Raw genomic sequence first — 6000 nt, forward strand, 5'->3', positions numbered from 1 at the left:
CTACGCTAATTAGTGGAAAACACATGATCTACTCTGGACATGCAGATGAAAATCATGAACATACAGAAGGAGTTGCCTCCAGCAACCCATCTCAACAAGGATAATAACAGCAAGATTTCACTCCAAAGGAAAACAAAGTGCTACTCACCAACAAACAGTACAGACGAAGCAGCAAATCAGTATACATAAGGCTGCAGGCAAAAATGGACAAGACGCCAAACTATAGCAATACACAGATAGGTACAGAAAACTCGGGGGGGGGGGGGGGGGGGGGGGCACTCAGCATGGATACCCAAACTCTCGAAGTCATGAATGAAAATGAGGAATTGCTCACAAACTTCTGTGCATTAATGACCTAGTAATAGGAGGAATTGTCTACTGGCACAAAAAACAATCACAAAGAGACATGTATTCTGGTTTTACCGTCAGGTGAAATCTTTGTTCGCCTATGGCATCTTTAAATCGTTCTAGGATTATTTTCGGCAGAATCTTAATTGGGACAGAGAGAAGCATGATGCCACGCCAGTTCTTGTACTGTCCCAGGTCTTCTTTCTTGGAAAGCTTCACAAGGTGTCCTTTCTTCCAGTCTGCAGGTACAATCCCATCTGTCCTAACTTTCTGTAGGAGAGGCAGTACTATACCTGCTGATGTTTTCATATCTACTTTGAGGGATTTCATCAAACTCTCAGATTCTTCACAGCCTTGATGATCTCAGCTCTTGTGAGAGGACCGGTGATCACTGAAAGTTCAGAATCTGCTGGTGATACTTATGTTTGTATTATTGAAGGTGGTGGCCAGTTACTGAAGTAAGGAGTTCACATTGTGATGGAATTCCATGCTTCGTCTTTCACTGGCTTGGTCTGTGGTAGTGTCTTTACAGTTGGGGTTCGGTACTCTGTACTGGGTGCTGAGGTCTTTTTCCGCTTCCTCAGCTTCTGTGACAAGAGTCTCTTCTTTTTCTTTGCACCTTTCTTTACTTCGTTACTGAATATAATATTTGTCTTTCAATTCTCGTTTCTTCTTCTCATTGCAGTTGATCTGTTTCCTTTCCTCTACCAGCATCCACGTGTCACCAGAGAGTCATCCCTTGTCACGTGTCTCCCCTTTCCCAGGATCTCTCCAGTTGTCTTTGATGGAGATCCCGTATTCTTCGAGAGGTGTTTCTTCACATTGTTTAGGACCTCAAATTTGGTTGTTGTTTTTTTTTTCAGGGTGAGGGCAAAGGTCACCTGGAGTTGCAGTATAGACGTTTCCCCTGTAGAGAATCCCCCCCCCCCGGAAAAACGGGCTCGGGTTGGATTTTCCCCTCGGAAAAGTGGGTCCAGCATAGAATTTCACCCTATGAAAAAGTAACCCGGGCACAATCTTTCCCCTTAGGAGTATAGAATCTCCCCCAAATGACAGCACGCTTTCCCCCCTTCTTCTATTCTAGCTATATATCCTTTTTGGCTTCTCGTTAGATATGTAAGTGTAGGAAATAAAAAATACTATCAAAAGAAATGTCTTATTAATGTGGAAACATAAAAACAATGTCATATTGGCAAGTAATATCCTAGATATGATACGTACGAGCAACCAAATAACGTGATATAATAAGAATTCCATGTATCAAATCACTCTCTTACTTAGTTAGTGTATCAGTCGAACTACGTATGAGAAACTTGCTGAGCATATTCACTTATGCAGTGATGAATATTTGTCCCACTCCCGCATGTAAACAAGATGTTTCACGCCTAACTATGTACGAGAGTTCTCTAGAAGGAAATAACTCGGACGTGTCACTAGATCCGGGCTGACCCTGGGACCATGCATTTTACTGCTTTGGTAGAGGTTTCTCTCCTTATCATTACTATCTATGGTTGTTTGATGTCGATGAATCAAAAGGAATTGAAGGAAATATCCATTTTCATATACAAGTACGAGTAATATTTTACCCCTACACTAGCACCTCTATGGTTGGTTGGTTGGTTGGTTGTACATTGTTTAACGGAACGCTCGAGAATGGTTCACTCGTATGGAGACGTCACCATTGCCAGTGAAAGGCTGCAAGGTTTAGGCCTATACTCGGCTCTTACAGCCTTTGGACAGGAAGGGATCTTTATCGTGCCACACCTGCTGTGACACGGGGCCTCTGATTTTGCGGTCTCATCCAAAGGACCGCCACATTTACGACAAGCACGGGGCACCGAGGACCTATTCTAACACGGATCCCCATGGGACAGCACTGCCTATTCTCTTTAGAGAAGTCGAGAGACATAGCCTCTCGACTTCTCTAAAGAGAATAAGCACTGCCATGAATTCAACAATTCATTGAGGACTTCTTGTTCATTATGACTATGCAGTTTGTCTGCTAAATATAAAATAAAGGTCATTACAGCACCAAAAGTAGATCCTTCTCTTAGAATTTCCTGTGAATAAACCTGCATGACCGAGAAACTAAATACAGATGAGAAAAATGTCAGTACGGGTGACTCGAGATGAGCCATCTAATTCGAATTTGGGTCATCGGAATGACAATCCTGAGCAGGAAAATCAGCCGAGACTTTCTGTTTTTTCAAGAGCGGACTCTTGAGCAGAATCGCCTTTCTCGTGACAAGATACGAAATGGTTTGGTCTCCCGTTGATTGTTGTATTCGATGTATATGTGTCCACATTATAAATGTAGGAGGACTTTGTAGTGAAGGTTGAAAAAGAGGATATATTGTCTGATCATGTATATCCCTGTTTTTTTGTCACATTTCGTAGTGATGAAAACGTTGTGACAATTGGTCATTCAAGACATTTGCAGATATGGTGGATCAATGGCGAATAGTAGCCGTCTTCTACCGATCACAATATCTCATTCTGCGGAGATTTTGTCATGTCATCTGACACCCTAGCTTCGTCAACGAGAGACCCACCTGAGTCACCCTAGCCCATATTTAAAGATTTTCCCTACATATTCGAATGTAAAACTTTGATCCCTATTGTGGCCCCAACTTACCCTCGGGGGTCATGATTTTTACAACCTTGAATCTGCAACTATGTCCGGAAGCTTTCATGTAAACTTTTACAGCACAGTGTTTCTTAAGAAGAAGATTTTTAAAGATTTTCCCGGGGGGGGGGGGGGGGGGGGCGGCATGATTTTAGCCTGCACTATGTCAGGAAACTTTCATGTAAATTTCTACTTTCCAGGCCCAGTGGTTCTTGAGAAGAAATATTTTCCCTACATATTTGCATGTAAAACTTTGATCCCCTATTGTGGCCCCCATCCTACACCTGGGGTCATGATTTTAACAAACTTGAATTTGCAATATGTCAGGAAGCTTTCATTTAAATTTCTACTTTCCTGGCCCAGTGGTTCTTGAGAAGAAATATTTTCCCTATATATATTTGCATGTAAAACTTTGATCCCCTATTGTGGCTCCTATCCTACCCCCGGGGTCATGGTTTTAACAAACTTGAATATCCACTGTGTCAGGAAGCTTTCATGTAAATTTGTACTTTGTTAGCCTAGTGATTCTTGAGAATAAGATCTTTAAAGATTTTCCCTAATTATTTTATTTCAGGGCAATATCTGTATCCATAATGAAAAAAAGCCCAGAAAACTGTTTGACCTACATTTAGTCCTAATGTAGGTCACGGACGGATGGACCAATCCAGCTGAAATGCAAACTGAACTTGTATTCCTCTGAAATGAAGCTTATGTGTAAATTTCAGGGCAATATCTGTACCTGTAACGAAATAAAGTCCGGAAAACTGTTTGACCTACTTATAGCCCTAAAGTAGGTCAAGGATAGACCAATCCAGCTGAAATGCAAGCTCACTCTTACAATTCTCGAGAGAGATAATGTGACCAAATTTCAAAGTTGTACATGCATCCGTTACGGAAAAAGGTTCGGAAAACATGACCCCGGACGGACGGACAGACAGCCAGCCAGCCGCACCATAACATAATACGTCCCATCTGATGACGGGCGTATAAAATTCACCCACTATACTCTGTTAAAGGGGAAGGCAATCCAAAAAAAATTACATGATAAATGATAGGATTAATTATGATAAAAGCAGTTCTTCGGACCCAGTGGTTCTTGAGAAGATTTTAAAATGACCCCACCCTAATTTTGCAATTTTGTGATTATCTCCCCTTTAAAGGGGCCATGGCTCTTCATTTAAACAAACGTGAAAGCCCTTCACCCAAGGATGCTTTTTGCCAAGTTTGGTTGAAATTGGCCCAGTGGTTCTGACGAAGAAGTCGAAAATGTAAAAAGTTTACAGACGGACAACAAACGATCAGAATAGCTCACTTGAGCTTTCAGCTCAGGTGAGCTAAAAACGGACGTCTCAAGAATATACTACAGATCTGTCCGGTTGGACGACATGTAGGTGTATGCATCTTGGCGGAGATACCTGTTAATGTTCATCACTAATTCAACAATACAACGGACTAGACATGTTTGCCTTGTGAGTCAACTGTGAATTGTATCTGCCCTAACAGACAGCGATAAATTGCTTAATTTTATGTTAGTTACAGGAAGAACACCCTGTGTTAGCGATTTCTCTTGCGGCTTTGAATTGAATGATCAGATTCCCATCGCTCATTTCATCCATTTGAAAATTGTCACTAGTCTGTCCAACGTAGTAACTAAAATTATGTCGCAAAATCTGCCCAAATGAATCAAGCGCATTAAGTATTAATTTATTATCAAACATTATTTCATAATCATCGTGGAACATTAAATTGGGTTACTGTTCCTTATTCAGTAATTCTGAAATAAGTATGAATATGCTAATGGAAAAGTAACACAATTTAGTCACTTCATTGTCATTATGGGTTATGGGTAATATTATTATTTGATCAAACTTTACTATAATAAAATATTGATGGAGAGTCCTTAATTCTCTTATGTAGAAGTTTTCATGAAGTTTGCCAGAAAATTCTTTTTATGAAGAAAAAAGTCGAAAGAAATTCAATCCTCATGTCGCCCCCTGCCCCCCCCCCCAACATCTGTCAGAGGTGGGGCCCTGAGGACCCCCTTACCTGTGATGTCATAGATGGGGTCCGAGGAACTCATCTCTTGACAAATATCTAGGGGGTCCGACACACACCCCTCCGTTTTCGCGCATGTTTGCTATAAGATGCAAAACTCCTACTCTAGTAATATCCAGTAGAAAACTCCATACTTGCTTGCTCATGTAATAACTAGATCTGTCCTAACGGGACTAATACCCGCGCACGTAGCTGCAGCTCTCTGAGAAATATTGTAACAGATCAGAGAGCTACGGATCCACCCCTTATAATAAAAAAAACAATCTTCGATTTACAGCGCACGGTTGAGGCCCGATGTTGTATTCTTGTGTTGCTGTCTCATAAATTTAATATAGAAAATTCCTAACATATTTTCCTACTACACTTATGTCCAAATATACCTTCAAATATTCATTAAAGCCCAATACGACCCGAAAACTCTCAGATTTTGATGAATTCGTTTGTTGAAACTTAACCCGAGTGACCTAATTATTAACCCGAGAAAACCACTGTGGACCGAAGTGAAGCCGAGGTCAACAATGGTTCCTCGAAGGGAGACACTTTCCAATGATTTTACGCAGTTTTGGCAATATTTCAGCCATTTTACAACAGCTATTTCCAATGTCAGCCTCTTTGGCAAAATACCGGTAGTTATTATATACTGAATGTTATAAACTATTACGTAAAACAAACATAAATTCCGCCGTCAACTTTTCTTCTTTTTGTAATACCATCCGTTGTCAAGTAATATTTACCCGAAAACTCGCAGCTTCAAAGGATTCACGGCATTAAACTTGATTTTACATTTCACTATTGAAATGGAGTGCAAGGGACCAGACTAGGATTTTGTAGCATTTTCAACATTCAAGAGCTTTAGAAAAACAGTATTTTTTAAAATTTCTATTATTCATGTTTATAATAAATGAAATTGAATACATCACTCGTATCGAATATTATAACTAGATACAAATAGCAACTGGGTTAAAGTTGAC

The sequence above is a fragment of the Ostrea edulis genome, chromosome 4 (assembly GCF_947568905.1).
Source record: "Ostrea edulis chromosome 4, xbOstEdul1.1, whole genome shotgun sequence".
Taxonomy (NCBI): Eukaryota; Metazoa; Mollusca; class Bivalvia; order Ostreida; family Ostreidae; genus Ostrea; species Ostrea edulis.